This window comes from Marmota flaviventris, chromosome 13 (genome assembly GCF_047511675.1).
Source record: "Marmota flaviventris isolate mMarFla1 chromosome 13, mMarFla1.hap1, whole genome shotgun sequence".
NCBI lineage: Eukaryota > Metazoa > Chordata > Mammalia > Rodentia > Sciuridae > Marmota > Marmota flaviventris.
In genome coordinates this window covers 24080325-24103254 of record NC_092510.1, presented here as the reverse complement: position 1 = coordinate 24103254, position 22930 = coordinate 24080325, and positions in this window count along the sequence as shown.

Below are 22930 nucleotides of genomic sequence, written 5' to 3'. Positions count from 1 at the left end.
TAAAGATTTTACATCTCCCTGTACTTTTTTCTAGGCTTCTTTTTGATATTTTCTGTTCTTTCCACGATTACAAAATATTTATGCCCTCTGCACTTCTTCCCTTCCATTTTGGTCCTGGGATTTCTCATCCAAATGTTCTTTTCAATATTAATTTCTTGATTACCAATACTGCTGCAATTTGTTTCTCTTACCTCCAACCATGTATTCATACGTCCAACTCTGATGAATGTTGCTCCCTACCATACAGGTATATCTAACTCATTATGGGTAAAAATGAACTCACCATGTATACCAGTGGAATCACTTCTGTATGCTTCCTGTCACAGGGCACTCTGACTTCCATCTTAAGGCTCTTCATACTCATTCTTCCCACATCCATATGCACAGGCCTCATCTCTGGTGGATCAAACTTCTGCCATGTTGCCTATCACTTTCCTTCTCATTTACCCCAGTGCCTTTACCTTCCTTCTTTCCGCTATCTTTCTTGGGTTACAACATTTTCATATCTAGTTTCTCTTTAGCTTCTCCAATTGCTATTGCTCACAGTGGCCAAAGAAAATCTTTATGAAAACGTGTCTGGACATGCTGATCTCATGCTTTCAAGAAGCATTTGCTTTTAGGATCAAGACCAATTACTGGATTAATTCATGTGTATCCGAAATGAATTTTTTTCTAACCACTATGTCTCTGCTAACTCACACTTCCACCCACCTATTTTGTCACATTATGTGGCTTTCACTCCAGCCATACTGAGCTACTAGTAATTCCTCAATGAATCATGCATTCTGCATCTCTCAAATTGCCCAAAATATCACTTATTCCCTGTCTTCATTACCTTCACCTGCTTAATTCCTTTTTTCCCTCAGAACTCAACTCAGATATTATTTTCCAGGAAACATTTCTCTATCCATCCAATTATACTCTAATTTCTATCCCCCCAACATTTTCTATTTATCTAGAATTATAAAATGTTCATACTATATAAACCATATAGTTATTCTAAAAATTCCAAAATATGGGAAAGGTCACGAGCATGAAGAGTCATTGTCACCAGGAGAATACCTGACTTTTTATACTTTCAACTTCTGTAAAACTTTAATACTAATTACACAACAACCTCAAATCACCTCCTTCCTTGGACTTTTTATTTCTGTACAACAGCTAAAAAAATGAATGCTGTAAGCCATAATTTTACCATTAGAAGCATTTAGATTTGGCAGCATTGCTTTTATTTTATCCTCTCATTAACTATATGTTATTGAAAGTTTTATTATTTTGATATAATATTTACTATTTTGATAAACTGTTATGTTGTATATGTTGACATATTATTGGAAACCCTACTTATTTTATAAACACTATAAAATTAGTGAAAAACCTCTCTCTATATAAACATTCTGGTTTCTCAAAGATTATATAATTGCAGAAAGAAAAAAGAATTAGACAATTTAGGCTTCTGTTCATCACTTGCTAGAATTAAACTAGTCAATGGTATTCTTCTTCAAATAAAAGAACAAAAGGTTCTGTGGATTTCTGTTGGAAACATATTGTCTTAAAAGAAGTATAGTGATGAATCCCATGAATTTTTTAGCTTTGGGGAATGGTCTTTCCCTCAGAACTTGTAAGTATATTGTACAAATTTCATGAATTTTACTTTCATAGGTCTGTTTGGCAATGCATTCTATTTGACTACATGAGACTATTTGTACCTGTAAAAAAAAAATTGGAAACAATCCAAATATTCATCAGTAGAATGGAAGCAAATTAATTAATGACACAATCACAAGATAGAATATTATGCAGGCATTATTGGGAAGTCTATGTAATAACCTGGAAACGCAGTTATAATTTAATACTAAATTGAATGTTAAATTAAACCTTGCATGCCTTTTAATTCACAATATATAACATATCACACTAAAAAATTATTGGAAAGAGGCTTACCAAATTCACAGATACTTTCAGCTTCAATAGTGATATTTACATAATTTTCCTTTATAGTCCAAGTTTTTTTATAATTGTTATTTCTTAAATAAAATTTAGCTCTAAGCTATTTCTATAAGCTCTCTTTGGGCAAGGGATGAACATCAGTCATAAATAAAATAAATATAATGGAATTCTGTGAATCTTTTGTTGGAGAGAAGACATTTTCAGTTGTAAATGGTACAGATGTATATTAGTCAGAAGCATGATTTTTCTGTCTTTATTTGAAATTTAAATATGATGAAAGAGCTGTAGATAGATATTGAGTTGACAAGGAGTGAAGTGCGTTGGAGTGTTCTTTTGTCAGCTTGTTCACATTGGGAGCAATGCCTCCCAGAACCCCCTCCTCTGTGTGTTTTTGGCATAGAGTTGGCTAAAAGTAAGGTTTCAGAATATCTGAGTAGTGGCAGTAAAACACCAGCCATTACACTCTCCATATCAATATTGATGGGAGGTGAAGAGAGATACACAAATGCCAAGGAACTGATGGACCCCAGCTTGTCTTCCTTTCCTACTAGCTTCCCAACTGTTGGCTATGATGACCAACAGTGACCCCAAGTTTACCACCACCACTGAGTAAGGAACTCAGGAAGACAGCAGGGGCAAAGAACCAAGAACTTCTCCAGAGTTCCATCAGCCCCTGCAAGGTCCAAAAGCTAGATATGCCCAGCTTCTGGAACTTGTAGCAAAGTCTGATTCCTTCTCCCATACTAGGGCCCATGAGTCTCATTTCCTGATCCTCTAACATCCTCCCACCTTTGGAACTCTATTGCCACAAACCATGTAAAACTGAATGACCGTAGTAAATCCATTGTACCACAGTAAACTTCTATATGTAGACTAAAACAAATATTGGTAACAGAAGCAAATAGTGCTATAGAAAATTTAAAATATGTGAACTGGAGCTAGACCCATGTTATAAGAGTATCTTTCTGTTCATAAAGATCTGAAACATAGGGAATTTCTATTAGAGACTAAAGAAAAAGAAATCCAATCAAAAAAAAAAGTATCCATTAAATACTGACAAATAGTCTAATTTGGAATGGGTGGTAGGGTAGTAGAGATGGACTCACACACAGGCACATACACCCTCTTTGTTCTATTTCTTCTGAATATTGCACATTTCATTCAATCTACGAATGCCTTTGTGAGTTGCTTGACCAATAAAATGCAGTAGAAGTAATGCTCTTAGGACTTTCAAGATTAGATAATAAGAAGCCTTGCAGCTTTCACATGGGTCTCCTGTACTATTTGCTTTTGGAATGCTTGCTCTTGGAAGCCAGAGCCCAATTCACATGGAAAAGCACTGTAGACTCTCTGATCAACATTCTAAGTTCTAGCTGACGCCCCACCAATTGCCAGGCTGTGAATGACCATCTGGAATATGACAACGACTCCAGTTTCATCAGAGACCAAGGGCAAGACTCACCCCAGTCATCCACAGCACAGGAGATATTAATAACAAACATGTTCTAAGATAATATATTTTGAAGTTATTTGCTATATACCAATAAAAAACTTGGGCGATTAGAAAGTAAAAAAAATGCTTCAAATAGTGCAACATGGAAAATTAATAGATTATTCTTTCTTCTCGGAAGAAATACCATGAATAAATTAGTATAGAATGAGAGGCCAGATATTTAGAATCAAGTTATTTTTAATATTATTTTTAATTTGGCTTCTTGAAAAATACAATCAAAATACAAATCCAAACATTACCCCAAGCACTTTATTTTTTAGACCACAAATTTATCTGCCATGGACATGTAACCGTGAAGCACTATTCACAGAGAAATGTCTAATTTAAAAAAAAAATACGAGTAAAATCTGTGTAGGCCAAGGAACTTTTCTGAAATAATCCACAAGGATAATTGTACCATTTAATCAACTTATTTTACTAAATACAAAGAGCAAGCACATGAAGTTGCATCTACATTCCTTACAGAGAGTCAAAAGTAAAAAGTAAATTATTGTTCCTCTGGGTTGAAATTATAAATTCTGAAAAAGATATGTATTTTGCCTTCTTATGTTTCTCTAAAAGCAATACAAATTTATACTGTATCTCTCAGAGAAAAGATGATAGTGACAAGAATGGATGTTTAGCCACTGTTATTCTAGGTACTAATTATTATGGCTTGTAGAATAATAACCCTCTAAATCAGAAGTTTTGATAAAAGAATAGACATAAAAGAACTGTCTTGATTTTTAAAATGAAGAGAAAGGTTTTATTTAAAAAATAGTAATATTTTAATCTTTAAGATTTATATTTTGGCTCAGATAAATGTAGATATACATATAGATGCAGATATAGCTATTATAAACATACATATAGACATAGTTTGGAAAATAGTCTAAAATATAAATAAACCAAGTATGGTGGCAAATGCTTGTAATCTGTGACTCATGAGAATGAGGAAGGAGAACTGCAAGTTCAAGGTCAGCCTTGCTGATTTGTCTCAAAAAATTAAAAGTTAAAAAAAAATAAGAGTTGGGGATATAAATCAGTGATAGGGACACCTGAGTTCAATACCCAGGATCACAAAAATTAAATTAAATTAAAAAATAAAATGTAAATAGAAGATATCTTTTGTAATTGCATATTTTGGTGAATGTGCCCAAATGGAAAAATCATGATCTATGCAATTGGAACTTTGCAGCCTCACATTGAAAAACCTAATCTAGGGATTTTAAGATGGCAGAATAGAGAAGGTTGCTTACCTAGCTGCTCTGTGGTGTGTAACCAAGAAAACAGATAGGCATCGTCTCAGCAAGGTGGGTGAATAAAAAGGGGGAGTGATGAGGCAACTTTGCTGAAATTTAAAACTTGGACATTCAAAGCAGATTGGTTACTCAGAAGGTTGGATATTATAAATTGTAAAGTAAGGAAGAAATAAACCCCCAGTTCCACAGCTATTGCCATGGCCAGAGGCACCAGCCAGAGTGGTCCCTCTGCAAGTGAAGTGAAAGGATAAGGAAAGTAAAGGAACCACATTTTTAGGAGGCCTGAGGAGTGTCTTGGTACAGAGAGTTCAGAGATCAAACACACTGCCTTAGTAAACTGAAAGACATACTGCACAGAAAAGAAATTTCATCTCTTCTGACAGTATGGAGACAGGGAAGGAACCATTTTGTGGTGCTGGGACTGGCCTCTGGGGAAGCCGATTCTTTGCAAACTCCAGTCTGGCCCAAAATACAGTCCTGGCAAGCCCACGCTACACAACACAGAGTGTGTGACCAGGAAATAATCAAATGTGGAGAGAGGTTTACACAGGGGACAACTGGTCATGGAAACCCACCCAGCTCTCCTTCTCTCCCACCAATCCAGCTGCTTAAAGGACTGGCTAGTAGAGACAAGCCCAGTTGGGAATTCAGAAAGTCAAGGGTGAGAGAGTTTGAGTTTAGACACTGAACCTGAGAAACTGAGACTGACCAAGAACTATGATGAATCAACTGAAAGAGAAATTAGGAAAACTCTCTCATTCACAATAGCCTCAAAAAATAAATAAAATATTTGGGAATCAATCTAACAAAAGAAGTGAAAGACCTTTACGATGAAAACTACGGAACACAAAAAGAATAAATTGAAGAAGACCTTATGAAAGATCCACAGATCCCAAACCCGGAACGAACCACACGAGACACTGGCTGCAAAAAGCAGGAGGCGTTTATTGTCACACAGGCGCCTGCGGGTGCTCAGCGAAACCTCAGCCGGAGCTTCGGTGAACTGGCACACCGGGCTTTGGGATACAGATCTTTTATAGGGTACAAGTGGGTTAGTTCTTAGCTTAGCACAGCAACAGCCCTTCTATTGGTTCCTCTGAATCCAGCAGGGGGGTCACCTAGGGGGTAAACTTGTTTTTCGACTTTTTGTTCTTGGAAAAACCCTAAAGTTACATTTTGCCCTTCTTGGTTCCTGTTTTTAAACTTAGTTCTCAAGTTTAGCTGGTAGGGCTGTCTGAAAGGAACATTTTGTGGTAGGGGGCCTGTTAGGGTTATCTACATAGAACATCTTGTGGTAACTTTGTGCAACACTTGAAATGCTATGGGCAGCTGGTGGGGCTTTGACATGGGGTTTGGGTAAGAAAGCATCCTGCAGCTTCAAGGCATAGGGGCTGGATTTCCTAATGTGGGGCCTGGGTCCTTGAGGTCCTTCACTTAGAAATAGGAATGATCTCACCTTTTCTTGGATAGGCAGAATTAATATTGTCAAATGGCTATTCTACCAAAAGTGCTATAAAACTTCATGCAATTCCTATTAAAATTCCAATGACATTCTTCATAGAAATAGAAAAAGCAGTCATGAAATTCATTTGGAAAATAAGAGGCTAAGAATAGCCAAAGCAATCAATCCATAGTGAGAAAAGTAAAGCAGGAAGCATCATAATACCAGACCTTAGATTATACTACAGAGATATTGCAACAAAAATGCCCTGGTATTGACACCAAAACAAAGATGAAGACCAATGGTACAGAATAGAAGATGCAGAGAAAACCCACATAAATAGAGTTATCTCATACCAGACAACAGTGACACAAGCATACAGTGGAGAAAAAGATTGCCTCTTCAACAAATGTGCCGGGAAAACTAGAAATCTATATGTAAAGAAACAAAATGGAACCCCTATTTCTCACCCTGCACAAAATTCAACCGAAAGTGGATCAAGAACCTAAGCATCAAACCAGAGACCTGCCCCTACTAAAAAAAAAAAAAATCCAAATGCCCATCACGTCAGCTTATGTCTTGTTGGAATTCTTCAACAAGATTCCTAAAGCACAAGAAGTAAAATCAAGAACCAGCAAATGGGATGGTATAAAACTAAAAAGTTTCTTCACAGCAAAGGAAATAATCAAGAAAAGGAATAGAAAACCTACAGAATGGGAGAAAATCTTTGCCTCATGCACTTCAGATAGAGCATTAATTTCCAGGATATATATACTCAAAAAACTTAAAACAAAAAAAAAATCCCAATCAATAAATGGGCAAAGAACTGAACAGACACAGAAGAAGAAATATGATCAGTTAACAAATGTATGAAAAAATGTTCAACATCACTAGCAATTAGAGGAATACAAATTAAAACTATACTGAGATTTCCTCTCCAGTCAGGATAGCAAATTTCAGGAATACCACTAACAATAAATGTTGGCGAGGCTGTGTAGAAAAAGGTACATTCGTACGTTGCTGGTGTATGTGCAGACTAGTGCAACCCCTTTGGAAAGCAGTATGGAGATTCCTTAGAAAACTTGGAATGGAACCATCATTCAACCCAGTTATCCCACTCCTCATCATACACTTAACAAGACTTAAAATCAGCATGTTATAGTGATGAGGGCACATCAATGTTTATAGCAGCTCAATTCACAGTAGCTAATCTATTGAACCAATCTAGGTGCCCTTCAACAGATGAATGGATAAAGAAAATGTAGTACTTATACACAATGGAATATTAGCCATAATGAAAAATGAAATTATGTCATTTGCTGGGGAATGGATGCTAAGTGAAATAAGTCAATACCAAAGAACCCAAGGCCAATGTTCTCTCTGATATGCAAATGCTGACTCACAATCGCGTGGGGGAAGGGGTGTGGATATGGGGTGGCAAGGAAGGAATGATGGTTCACTGCATTGGACAGGAGAAGGGAGAAGAAAAGGGGGATGGGAATGGGAAAGACATTAGAATGAATGTGATGTAAATTTTCTATGTTCATATATGAATATATGACCAGTGTAACTCCATATCATGTACAACTACAAAGATGGAAAGTTATGCTCCATGTATATATTATATGTCAAAATACATTCTACTGTCATGTATAACTAAAAACAAATTAAATTTTTTTTAAAAAAATTTAAATCCCTAATTCTAGGATGGAATAACAGGGGTTATCAGCAACTGTCATCTGCATCTCATGAGTAAGATTCTAAAAACATGTACATAAAATTAAGATTTTTAAAGTTACCAATGTCTTTATGAAGTCATTTACACTAGACAGATGAAAATCTTAAATACAAGTACAACTGAATTCCACAGCTCTTGTAGTCCAAAGGAATCCTTTTCTAACACTGATATAAGAAAAGTGAATTATATACTCCTAAAGGCATTAACTTCAAAAGTTTACTTAATTGGTGAGAAACAGTTACAAAAGGATCTTTTCAAGATCTATGGCCAAAGAAGAATGAAGAGTTTCTGTGTTCTCTTTCTTAATAGAAATTTTACATCTATCCATAGAAATTAGGTTGTAGTTTTGCTATTATATGTATATATAAAGACATCATTCTGTAGTAAAAGTTATTTTCCCCTTCACCATCACATTAGTTGCATGTTCAGGACTTTCTAACCTGATGTATTTCCTTTTTTGTGCTATTTCATCATTCCAGAATACAAAGAACAATATGAATCAAAGGTATTTGTGTGTTGATACCCTAAAGAACACAATTTTGCATTAACTTTCAAAGTTGTATGACGAAAGCAATTAGTGAAAATTGGTCTTTATTTTCTTATCTTCTGTAAGGGGAAAAAAAATCAAATTTTTCTTAATCTTCATGCTATTACAAAAATATTCAATATTGAAAGGAATCCTACTATATAAGAAAAACAAATGACAATAATGTACCAAAAAAAAAAAAAGTTTTTCCAAGCAAAATAGCCTAACCTGTTGAATGGAATTTGGTGCTTTCTGCTTGCCCCAGTGACTCCCAATATCTATTTTCTAGATGTTATGTACCAGAATGCTGTTTGGATTATGTCATTCTAAAGAACATGAAAAAGTACCTTTATACACTGAACTTAGCAGTAACACATTCCTCCATCTCCCTCATTTCCAACAGGGTAACAGTGTTATATTAAATTTTTTTAAATGGAGTTTAAAAATGTGTTTTCATGAAGGTTCAGCCATTTGTCCATTTGTCAATAGAATGACATCAAGAAATATATGATTGAAAAACTAAAGAGTTCTCTAGTAGGTGTCAGTTTAAATAATGGATATTTGACCATGAGACACTGGGAATCCTACTAAGGACCTGTAAAACTTCAACTTTCCCTAAGAATAGTCTCTATCATATATTCGAATTCTAGATCAACTGCTATTATGTGAATCTATGGATGACCCCCAAAGTTCATGTGTTAGGCAGTGCAGCAATATTCAGAGGTGCAAAGTTTGGATTATCAGTGGATGACTTAATAAGTGGACTAGACCATTGTGTGGGTTAATTAATTTGAATGAATGATTAGATGGTAACTTCTGGCAGGCGTGGCATTGCTGGAGAAAATAGGTCACTGGGTTGTGCCCATGAGGACTCTGTCTTGTCTCTTGCTCCTCATGGTGTATCTCTCTCTCTCTCTCTCTCTCTCTCTCTCTCTCTCTCTCTCTCTCTCTCTCTCTCTCTCCTGGCTGCCATGAGCTGAACAGTTTTCCTCCACCATACCCTTCCACCCTGATGTTCTGCTTCACTTTGGGCCCAGACCAATAAAGTCAGCTGCATCTCCATCATTTCTATGTATCTATCTATCCACCTACCTACCTGCCTACATACCTACCTACCAAATTACACATCTATCATCTGTGTGGTTTTCTATCATCTCATGCATACAAATAAATTCCTCCATCATGTCAGGAGGTGTTTTGGTGTAGACATGAGGAGTTTCCCAAATGCTCATGTGTGTGACACAATGCAAGGATGTTTACAGGTGAAATGATTGGGTTACAAAAACCTTAGTCTAATCAGTACATTGATCCCCTGATAGGAATTAACTGGATAATAACTGTAGGCAGGTAGATTGTGGCTGGAGGAGGTGGGTCACTACAGGCATGCCTTGGGGATTTATATTGTGACTGTGGTCAGTGCCCACCCTTCTTCTTGGTTCCATGTCCTGAGCTGTTTTCCTCTTCTTCACCCTTTTGTCATGATGTTCTGCCATACCTTAGGCCTACATCAACTGAGTCATCCATTTTTAGGCTGAGACCTCTGAAACTGTGAGCCCCCAAATAAACTTTTCTTCCTTTAATTATTCTTGTTGGGTCATTTGGTCACAGCCATAAAAAAAAAAGCTGAGTAAAACAGGAGGCACATGTGCCCATAAAAGGCCAACCAACTAGAAATTAAGAGAGTAGGGAAAGGCAAGAACTAGGCCAATTATACCTTTAGGCTTTGTACTGAAAAGGACAGAGTCTTCTAAGCTTATTTCAGTCAAAGTACCTACAAGTATTTAGAACTAATCATATAAACATAAAGAATGCTTTCCTTGAAATGTGCTTCCACCCCTATAGCACCTAATGTAACTTGATCCAGTGTTCAAGCATTTCATGAGACTTATCTGACATAGTAATACAACTAATAAATGACATTTTATGCATTTTGGTTTCAACAACTAAATACAGTAGTAATTCTATGTCCCCAACAAATTAGATCACCATATGCCTTTAGTTTGAGAGAAGTTTATATTATTGAAGTATAAATACAACTATGCAAGTTTTGATTAATACAAAGAGATTTCGTCTACTTGATTTGAGAGAAGTAAAAGTAAAGGACTACAGATGTAGCTCAGTGGTAGAGCACTTGCCTTGTATACATTGAGCCATGAGTTCAGTCCCTAGAATTGAAAACAAAGATCTCACAAGCACCTTAATATCATAACTACCTATGTTTGAAGACACAAAAGTCATCATGCATGCAATACTCTTTCAAGTCAAGTGCCACCAGCACCCTACTCAACCACCGCCAACTTTTCTTTTTTTTCATCCATTCTTTCCTTTTATTTTTCTCTATCTTACTGATCAATCTTAAAACTAAGGCATATCTCAAGCGTTTCCTGGCCTTTCCTGCAGAGCATGCAGATTGATCTCAACATAAAAGTGATGGTCACCTTATTTCAAGTTCAAATCATTTAAGCTAATGTCTACAGAGTTAAAGATTCCTTCCTCTCCTCTAAGCAACCTGAAAGCAAGGACTACATCTTGTTCAACCTTTATTCCCAGCATTTAGCACTTAGGACTATAGTGTTAACTAAAAACTTATTTGTTTTTAAATTAAACTCAGAAAAAAAAAATATTTATTCCTGAGAATGAATTTATCATGCTGATTCAATTTATATAATGAAATTAAACTTTTCAATTTGTCTTAGAATTTAGGTCATGAATTCCAGTAAGCATCTAAAATGCTTGATGTTTCTTTAATAAGGATAACATAAATATGAGTTTTCTTCTTTCAAATCAATCCAAAATGTCCTTTTAATCCTTTAAGATGAAAAAAGACTGAATGCCAATCAGATTACTTATCAAGTACACTATGACCTCTTCAAATCAGAAATTACCTCCAAAAAATGGCTTATATGTATGCTTCTGTATATAAAATTACTACACCTCAGCCACCTTCCCACAAAAAATAACTACAAAGCACATCAGCATCAATCCAGATCATCTTTAACAGCTACTTTGGAAATTGCAGTGATTTAAAAGCAATATTTTATGATCTGAGATGGCATCTAGTCCTTCACCATTTATGAGAATCTTGGCCTTGAATGCTGAAGAGCTAATATGGGCTAAGTATATTCTCCTGAACCTTAGATGACTAGGGCAAATACCTATTTCATCATTCAGATTCCTCATTACTTTGGATCATTTATATAATCTTGTAACAGAATTAATTTCATCTAAACCATACAGTACACATACACACATGCATACAGAAATCGCACAGGAATAAGTACTACTCTAAAACAAAGACAGCCAAGATTCCAAGTTCACAGGAATTACTTGATTTTGTGCCATCCCACATCTTTAAAACCACCTAAATCACTTCAACAAACCAGGAGAGAGAGGGAGGAGAGAGGAGAGAGAGAAGAAAGTTGTGATTTCCTCTGCAATAAATGTGAACTGCATGAAGCTCTTCATTTACAACTACGTTCGTTGTCAGCAATTTTCCCAACTTAGAGAAGAGCACAGAGAACATCCTCATCTCTCACCACTGAGCTATGACTCTTGGCCAAACAGGTGTCCCATTTAGCAGCAGAGTGTATCCTTTGAAGAATTTATCCTTGATCCATTTCATCATTTCTAGAATTGAAATTCTAGTACAGTAAAAGAGTGATCAGGCCTCAATGCAAAAAGCTCACCTTAGAAAGGGATTATTTTAAAGCTTCCAATTATGAATTTTCTTTTCTTTTAAAAGAAGACTTTGAAGGGTTCTTTTAAAGTCCTCACCTTCATATAAATAAGAGCCATTTCCTTTTGGTGCCCACTTCTCTTCTTTTCCAGAAGTTCTTCTGAATACATTATTTCCTCCCCTTCAATGACCTTGTGGGGGAGGGCTGCATTCAGCAGGCATTGATCTCTTCATCTGCAGTGACACATCTGAACGTCAGGTATTTTCACTGACTTCTCAATTTACACCAGAGAGTAAGTGTTCAAAGCAGGACTAGAATCCCAGGTGCCCATCTCCAATGCAGGACTTTGCAGAGTACTCTCTTTCAACATAACCAAGTACGTTTGATTGCTTAAAGTGTTAAATGCTATGTAGAAATAAGACCCTCCCAGCACTAACTATCCCATCAGTGCCCACAGTTATTCATACTCCTCCCTGAGCATCTAATTTAGTTCAGAGTGTGGCTTGGGCCCCAGGGACAGTTTGGTTCACTGATGTTTAGGACATTGTGCACTCCTTAGCCATTGAGTTTAATGTTTCCTATTTTATGACTCCAGGCCCAGTCCCACCTCTCTGCTGGATTGCATCATCCTGAAAAAATATTTATATGTACCCAGGGACTCCAGTAATGGGCCCATAAAAAATTCAATAAAGAAATGTTTTAATCAAAATACGCTGTCTGACATCACAGAATAACCAGAATTCTCATTTAAAATTGGAGCGCATCGCTGAAAAACGTTGATTGCTGTTGTAACCTCACTGGTTTCTAAATGCATTCTGTTCATGCTCTGCCGTTGATGGAACTGGCTACTGATGTGTATCCTTAGAAGAACCTTTTTGTATAATGAATAAAGAATCTCAAAATATATGAAAAAAAAATTAAAAAGCCCTACCATAACTCCCAGAAATGGTGCCAGAGAAACAGAGAAAGGGCAGCCATCCCACTTCCTTCTGCTGGGTGTAATGATCGTGTGAGCACCATAAAAAGAATAATATATCTTTAAGAGGAAAGAAATGTCCTTTTATTCCCCCTGAGCAACTGCACGTGCAAGTTTCCTAAAGTATCTTTGCAGTGCAAGCTGCAGGTCCTTTTCCAAGGTGAATAAAAATCCCCACAAATGCCTGCAAGGAGAGATGTTCCTGATGCTTCCCCTGGGCATTTGCTGAGCTAGCCAAGTCTGCACTCATGCTATAGATCACTTTGGCACCATTAAAGAATTACAGGGCATCACATGGTCTTGTAGGAATTAATCACTGCTTAACAGTATGTGCTTCTGTGTTTATGAAGTCATTTGGAATATCTGCATGTAACCACTGGCTCGGGGAGCCGAGTATCTGCAGGTAATGAACCATGGCATCATGTTATGGTCGAGCTAGAGAATGTTCCAATTGGCAATTAATATGCTAGCAGCAAAGTATATTTCTTCTAGGGAAAGTCAGAATTATAATTTGAAACATTTTATAAACCACAGAGAGATCCTATTTATATCATATTTTGCCAATATAGATCTTCACAAAGGATTTCAAGGTGGGGACAGGGTAATGTCAAAGATAAAAGCCCTCTAGCATTGCACAGCAAGTAATTCTTTAAAGGCACAGCTCATATAGCCTTATGCCTCTATTTTCCTTCAGGGACCCCTCAAAAATATTAACTAAAGAATATATATTAAATTTCGGCTTCAAGTATTTGCCATCAATAAAATAGAACTGCAGGTTATGGTCTACTAAAGATTTAACTGCCCTAAAAAAACTTTTGGCGAAAGAGAAAGAGAAATAAAATGAAATGAAGTGAAAGGAAAAGAAAAAAGAAAGCAGTAGAGATAAATAAACTTATACTTTACATAAATAGGTAGTAGATTGTTAGTAGTTAAGGGATTCAGAGAACAGGAAGACCAAATAAGGGAGCCCTTTTCTAGATTTCTCAAATATTACACAATTCTTCACTTATAAATATTTATCTTGCTTGTATGATTCAGATGATCTGCTCAAGTATCAATTAGCTTCCCAATAAAAGACAAGATTTAGAAATGTGAGGGTTTATGTAAAGCTGTTGAGCTGTGTGCTGCTAATTCATTTCTAGTTCAAGTTGTTTATCATTATTGTACTTCATTTTAAAGTGCTGAAGAAGTTTTTTAAATAGATGATTTTGGAATTTATATGTAACAAGTACCCTAGAAAGAGGGTACTCCACTAATACTAGAATTCTGGTATAAGCACTAATCAAATCATTGAGAATTTTATATAGCTGAAGCAATGTGCATTGCTCCCACATTTTGTTTTAAATTTGTACCAAGAAAGGTGGGAAACACATCAGAAATAATCCATTTTCCCTCTTCCACACTTTGATCTCCATGAATTATCACATCTCCATGAGCAATTGAAATCCTCACCTTCAAATTATGTAGGATTCGTCCCCCACAACTTTGATCATACTAGATTAAAGAAATAAATGCAAAATCACCCATAACTAAAAAAAAAAGATATATTCCACATAGCTATTGAGTTTTGCTGGCTCTGAATTTTTGGTTTTCAGTTGATAAACATCCCAGGAAGTTCTCTTGGTTCCAAAACATTAGAATCCAAAAGTATCCATTCCTAGTCTTTTATCCATTTACTATTCTAACATCATTTTGGTTTGTGCTGATTAAGTTACAACAAAATAATCTGAAGTCAATGTGGGAAAGGGACAATGAATGAGGAACTAGTATTGAACATAGATATATTGGTTTTGGGTTTTGTTTAGAAAATAATTATCTAACTGGATTCTTGATTGTTTATCTCTTTAACCAATAAGAGAGGGAGAAAGGGAAGGAGAGGAAAGGCAGGGGTAGGAAAGAAGAGGAAAGGGAAAGGGAGGAGAGATCTTCAAGGTGTGATATCTAAGAATGTCCAGGTCCATGAGAAAATTTGGAGAAGTGTATGAGTTGACTTATCTGGTCTCTGTTGCTACTTTTATACCCCCAAGATAAAGCATCCCTTAAAAATGACCATATAACCATTAAATCAAAGATGAGAATTTCTTCGTTTTCATCCTTCCCCTTGAATGAAACCATCTTTTGCCTCTCATTCTGTTTATATCTCCCAGTGCTGCCTTTGCTATTCAGAGGTAGTCAGTCAACCCTGAAAGTTTCTTTGGAAGCAAAGTCAGAGGGAAATGATTTCCTCATGCTATTGAGACTCACCTCTTGCCAAGAACTTTTGCTTTAAATCAAGGAATCAACTTATCATGTGGTCATTTCATGCTTGAGTTCTACTGAATTTTTGTGCTCTTTGAACCCTAATTTAGAATTAAAATTCCATTTCCTTATATTAGGAGTGATGGGAGAGCCTATCTAGACATGCATTTGTGTTTAAATTTGAGTCCGCCAAGTTGCTTAGTGCTCCGGTTTGGGGCTTATTAAAATCAACTGGAGTGGCCCGGAAGCCACAGTTCAGGTCAGTCACTTTCATTCCTCATCTTGCAGCCTTCACTTCCTCTAATGTAATCTTGTCTGCTGGAGTAAAAGGTGTGACCACTGTGTTGTGATCTGTATTTCAGCTCCAAACCTCTCTGGCTTAACAGCCTAGGGGCTCTCTCTCTCCAGCCTACCAATGGCTCAATCTGATTATGCCACTATGAAAGTGAGTCCTGGCTTCTCTACCTACCCCTTCCCCACAGCCTATCTCCTGTATGTTCTAGCAACCTCTGTGAATGCTACTGTTATGCCACATTCTTCTGCAATGCAAGGTAAATAAAAGTTACATGCCTATCAGAAAATCAAGAGTTTCAGAGTAAATATAAGTTCTCTCATCATCTCTAATTGTCACTTGCTGTGGATGTCAAACTGACAGAATAGCAGAATCTAATTTCCTTGTTTGATTCACCATGAAATTAAACTGAACTGACAATTTTTATTTTCACCTGGCAAATTCGTCCAACACTATTTAAATCTAGCTAATCAAGTACAGTTATCTGGTGCACGCACTCATCCCTCCTACCACACCTCTGATTTGCAGTATCCCACTTCCTGGACTCCCTCCGACAGCCGTGTGTTGGATTACATTTACAGTTTTAGAAGGTGTAAAAGAATGCATGAACATGGCCAAGGTGCCAGCAAATGTATCATGTCACAAAATTACTACTGAAAGATGAAAAAAAGAAAAATAGAAAGAATGTAAGTTGAAAACAAAACTCCCAGACTGCAACACTGTTAATTTTTTTTTTTAATTTTAAAAAGCCAGTCATATGGTTTAATGAGGTCTGTGCGTGGCAGAATGGAAAATATAATTCTGAAGTTAACTAACTCTAAGGGGGAAAAAAAAACATGTTTAACCCCTGTAAAAAACAAACAACACAAGAGATAGTATTATAGTAGGGAGTGCTTGATGCATATTTTGTAAGATGAAACAGGACCATCTGGCAAGGAAGGAATAGCCACTGATCAATGAACTATAATTTGAGCTTTCAGACGCAAAGGAGGTTCCACATCCTGGAATCATTGTGCAACATGTCAAAGGGAGGATTTTATAATATTTTAGGGCACCAAAAATGTTGTAAGTTTCATCACTTAGCCAGAGGCCTTTATCAACACTTCTGAGGAGGCAGCTTCAAGAACCACCAATGAAGGAAGGGACCTGGATTTATGCAGTCCACAGAACAAGTAAATAGGTTTCTTGAAACTTGGATCCATTAGAAGAATATTACCTTGGCCCCAAATCTCTCCAGTTTTCTGTCAGTTTCCATATTTCTACACTGATTGATCACAGACCTGTGTCTGGACTTCCTCTGCTTGGAAACAGAAGGTCCATGGATTTAATATCAGCCCCAAATCATCTTCAATGATGAACAGAGATTCAGAATACTCCATATTTGGGACAGAAGATAAAATATCTATATGCTGAGTGCTCAAGAACCATATAAGAATCTAATTTAAAATGTGGTACAATCCTTAGAAAAATGCACCCAATGAACTGGTATGTAATTGCAGAAGGTATCTGTGAATTTCTTGAAGCCCTTACATTAACTAAAAATAATAATGATAGCTATAATTTTTTTTGAGCATTTTCTATGTGCTGGACACCGTGCTAACACTTTAGAGAGATCATCACACCATCTGGCACTGCCTCTTCAGCCCTGCTGGGAAGAATCATTAAACTCAAACTCTAGGCCACTCATTCCTGGAGCAGTTACATGAAATTGCTCTTCTGACAAGCTTCTTAAGTACAAATAAGCACCTACAAGTGGGAGCACCTGCATTGTAACTTGAATTTAGGACTTGTATTTTAAATTACGGACTGTTTCCATTCCTCCCATTATCTTAGTATATATAATCTATTTCTCTTTAAAGGAAATCAAACAGGTCTACTCAATGGATCTCAGTCACACCTGCTCTGGAGAAAGACTGGCTGAGTCTAATTCTGCCCAGATTCACTAAAATTATTTTTTTCATCTACCATATAGCCTAGGTTTCCCTTGAATCACACTAAACATATTTCTCAGTGGAAGTGTAAAATCTCAAATTTACTTGCATAGTTTGAATATTTATATAGTCCCAAAAGAAGATACATCATCCCCAACTGATGTGGCTGAGTAACTCATAGAAGCTGAATAACTTGCTCTGGTTCACACATCTGATCCCAAGGTTTGGAAAGTTATTCAGTCTAACGTTAAAGGCCAAATTTTCAGTTAGTATACTTTATTTCCCTAGACTTCAGGATGAGAATCACTGCTAAACAAATTTAGTGTGTTATAAATGAATTATTATCTTACTTGAAGTAAAATAGAATAAACAATGATAGCAACAAGAAGTTGACCTTAACCATATCATGAAGCATCTGGGTATCTTAGGCTGAGAAGTGACGTTAAATAGTTCATTGTTTAAATTCCATCTCATTCACCACCCAAATAGCTCCTTCCCAAAACCTCTGCCTAGTCAATCAGCCTCATTTATCAGAAAACTGTGATTACCTATAGTAAACCCAATTGCAAAAGGCAGACACAAGGAGAATCTTAGCTCTGGAGTCTTTTAAAGCTGTGTTTTTGCAGGGCTTCTATACTAGTCCTTAATTCCCTCCTAGTAAACATGATGGATGTGCTCATAGAAACTAACAAGAAGCCTGTTGAGGATAAATGAAGAATTTACACAGAATTAAAATGGGAAAGTGGAAATAGCATTATAAGAGCAACTACTAAAAAGCAGAACAGAAGCACTGGAATAAATGCCATTATGAGGTGGCAGATGATAGAGAAAGCAGAGACTGACAGGAACAGCAAAAAGGGTTGTCAGGATGAATTTGAGGAAATGAGTAAGGGGAAAGTGATTTGCAAAAGAATAAAGGACAAGAGGGCAAGGAAGGAGAGAAAAGGGGCAGAGCCTCCTGAAGTTCTGTACTCCAGTGCCACAGGTCATGGTGCGGGCAGATGGAGAGGAGAAGAAACAAAAGGGCTTTACCAGACCATTTCCTTGGAAAAATGACTTCCAGAAAGAAATAAGTAGCCTCTCTTGACTATAGACATAGATGTGGGGGTAGGTAGTGAGTCCAAGAATGTTTCTTCTTAAATACCTGCATGCTAAGTCAGTAACACCACATTCTAATCCTTGTGTAGATATTGAATATTCAGTTCTAGAAAGAAGTCCATAATAATTTAAAAAAAGCAGAGAGAACTCTGTGTTTTCCATTAGAGATACTGACAAATGAGCACGCACTCTCACTTTTTTTTTCCTTATTTCTTCTCTCTATCCTCCCTTCTTCTTTTTCTTTTTTCTTCACTATTGCCCCTTCTCTCCCTCCCTTTCTCTCTCTCTCTCTCTCTCTCTCTTCTCTCTGTGTTCTCTCTCTCTCTCTCTCTCTCTCTCTCTCTCTCTCTCTGGCTGAGAAGTGACATTAAATATTTCATTGTTCTCTGTCCACCCCCCCCACACACACTTTCTTTTTCACGGGTTAAAACATGAAGAAAAGGTATTTTGAGCATAGTCCAATATACTTACTGCTCTAGGGAAAGAAGCAATGAATGAACTCAGGCAAGGACCAAGGAGTAAAATGTGAAACTGAGGCTGAAAGGGGAAATTTAAATTGGACAATCTCCTTGTGTTCTAACAGAGAAGAGCTGCTTCTGGTAAAAGGTTCTCTCTCCTTTCTTAGAACAACACTCTAATTTGGAAGAGGATTCAAGGAGTGGAATGCATGTTCATGGGGACAAAGTCAAACAAAGACACATCTACTTTCAGGAATTTAGAGAAGAAACCAGAGCATTAGAAATAAGTTTGTTGATACTCCAAAGATCAGGCAAAGTCACAAAATAAAGGTGGCAAGCAGAAGAAGTAAAAACAACTCTACACAAAGTGCCCAACCTTGACCAGAACTTGTACCAGAATGTAAATCGATTTATTTTTTTTTTCTTTATGGAGAAGATCTTGCTACTGCTGCTTTTCCTGCTATTCTAATAATAATAATAATAATAATAATAATAATAATAACTGAATAGCCATACTCAACAGCAAATTTGGTGATAAGGTTAATTTATATTCTGGTGACAGCTTTTTCTCTCCTTAAAGACTAGTGACAACATTAACAACAAGAAGTTCTGGGGAACACAAGTTCAATAGAACTTGTTTAGATTTCAAAAGAGAAGAGGTCAAATTAGGAAAAGATGACCAGAGTGTCAAGTAGAGAGTAAGCAACAGAAACACCCAAGGGCAAGAGAGAAAATATGGTGTCCATAGAAGGATGCTGCAAGGAAAATACAGTCATCTGCAGAAAGGACACTGAAGGAGAAATGGGGGAGAGGGCTAAGAGTCTCTCTGCTCATGTAGGGAGCATGTGGATATGACAGAGGTGAGCATCATTGCTGAGACACAGGGTGTCTGGCCTTTGCATATATTCCAAGTAGCTGGTGCACCCTCTTGAAAGAAGGAAAACCGATAACTATCAAGAAGGTCACCAAGTATATTTTTAGAGTAAGCCACTATCTACTTTTCAGATGATTAGTTAACATAATTTGTATTTGAACACTATACTGCAGGATTTTATCATTGACAAAGTATAGCTTTTGCTAGTTAAGGAGTACAGTCAACTTCACATCACTGTGAAGAGGAAATGTTTATTTTTGGCTCATGGTTTTAGTGGTTCAATTCATGGTTGGATAACATCATTGCTCTGAGCCCAGGTTAAGACATGGCATAGCATCATGGCTGGAATCATGGCAGCTTAGGAAACAGCTTAGGACATGATAGCTCAGGGGGAGAGCTCTGCTCACCAGGGACAGAATATAAACCCAATAGCATCCGCCCAGTGACCTACTTCCCCAGCCATGCCCTATCTGCCTGTAGTTACCCCCCAATTAATCCATATCAGTGGATTAATCCAATGATTAGGTTACAGCTCTCAAAATCTAATCATTTCAATATTGAACATTCTTGCATTGTATCACATATAAGCTTTTGGGAGATAACTCATATCTAAACCATAGTTCCAATTATATTTATTTGTCAGGGATGCCATAACCAAATGCCATGGACTGGGTGGTTTAAATGACAAAAATTTATTTTCTAACCGTTCTTGAGGATGGAAGTTCAAGATCAAGGTGTCAGTGTGATTAATTTCTTCTGAAACTGTTTTCTATAATGGCCATCTTCTCCCTTTATCTTCACAAGTTCCTCTCTCAATTCATGTCTATGTCCTAATTTCCTTTCCTTACCAAGACACCAGTCATATTGGTGTAGGGCTCACCATACTGACCTCATTTTAATGTAATCATCTATTTAAAAACCCTATGTACAAATACAGTCATTTTCAGTGGTACTGGGGGTTAAGACATCAAGGAATAAATTTGGGAGGGCACCACTCAGCTATAACACTGACAAAGGTCCCACCTGTGGTAGGTGCTAGGAGCACACAGGGCCGTGTGGCCATATGCCACCACGCTGCCTGCACAGTGACTCACCCAGCATGCTGCAGGTATGGGGAGTGAGCCAAGGGCTCCAGTCATATTGGTTGGATGGATGTTTCCTTGTTCTCTCCTTGAATCAACTATCAATTTTGCTTTATTAAAAATTCGCCTGGAAAATAAATTTATATTCGATGAGCAAAATTCTAGGGTTGTGATTGGCACAACTCTGACACAGACATATTACACAGGATCACATGGTAAATTGATAGTAAATGTGAGAGACTGGGGTTCTTGATGTCTTTCTTAATCTATTATAAAATGCTTTAATATTATAGAATATTACCTGGAAATATTCTTTTCAAACAATGAAAATTTTAGAAAATTCAAAACTCAGAGTGTATAATTCAAATTTCTAGGCTACCAAAATGCAATACATGTGGTTTCCATGAACCCAGATGTTTGAAGCTTTCCATGTCTTCTCTGTCTTCCTTTGGACTAAAGTGCTTATCTTTTGGTTTCAATCAGATGACACTGTGGCTTTTGCTACCTTTGGGATATTTCTGCTCCATTCAATTAGTTCTCTGCTATGGGCAAGAATCCTATCCAGTTACCCCCGTCATTGAAAAATGCCATTTCATTTGCATTAAGCAGAAGCAAATGCTTAAGGTGATCCGTTTGGATGAGATCCATCTGAATTAGAATACTCCTGCAAGGTTTGAGTGCAGGATCTTATTTTATTCTGTTCCCTTTAAAGAGAACACCCGAACCTGCTCTGATTCTTTGCTCATTAACAGCATAAATCAGGCAAAATGTTAAAAGTCACTGTTGCAATGGTATTTGATAGAAAATTTAAATTAGACCACAGAGAAAAATGACAGTACTCCTCTGAGGCAGCATGATTCATTTCTTGGTACCAAACCAGAAGTCGAAAATGCAGTGCAATTTTATAATGAACAGAAGCATTGCCTCTGACCCTCACACAACTCCAAAAATAGTTAGAACAGGCTGACCAAAAATCAGAATGGTCCTATACAGAACATTTTCAGAAGTTGTTTCCCTGTTTGTCTTTACAAGTATATATCCCCTGGTATCATTTGTTCTGCTCCTGATTCTCTGTGTCTCCTTCTCTCTTTGTTTCAGGTTTTGTTTTCTTTGACTCTGTCTGTGCCACCTTCTCTCTGTCCCCTTGTCATTTTCCCGGTTCCATTCTGTCCTTTTCCTTCTCTTACCTCACTACTGTCTCTTGCTCTGTATGCCTTTGTCTCTCCTCTGTCTCTCTGTCTTCCCATCTTCTTTTCTTAACCACGTCTCTAAGTCTCTTCTACTATATGAATCTTTTTGTCACACACACACACACACACACAAACATACACACACACACTGAACAGTGCTTAGAGTAATTCTGATTTTTTTTAAAAAAAAAATCTTTTAGCAATGCTGTTTTGCTGTGTTATTTTTTTAAAGTTTCCCAAATTATTTCTGCCCGATGAGACATGGAGGTGTGTTTTCTTCCATCCTCTCTTTTCTCCAAGACCGGCCTGTGTTTTGTGGATCACCCAGCAGAGGATATGCAATCTGTGCTTTCTATACCACCTGATCCTGGAAACTAAAGATGCACACTTCTTCCAGACTACTCAGCCCAGCTTAGCTCAGGGTTAAACTTGTCAGGAGGATCTCAGATCTTCTTCATGGTCAGTTTGACCAGAGACAGACTGCTGCTCCTGGTTTTGTTACTTTTGCTATTCTAAGTGACTTCTAAGTTACTTAATACACAGACTTCATAGTATTTCAGTTTTATGCTTTAGTTCAAGCCACCATGATAGAACTCTACAGTGTGTTCTGAATAGCTTGCTGAGCTTGAAAAAGAGAGATTATGGAAAAGATTTAGATTAGACTTATGAATAGTGTTATGGTTTTAAATAGGGAGAGAGTCATTG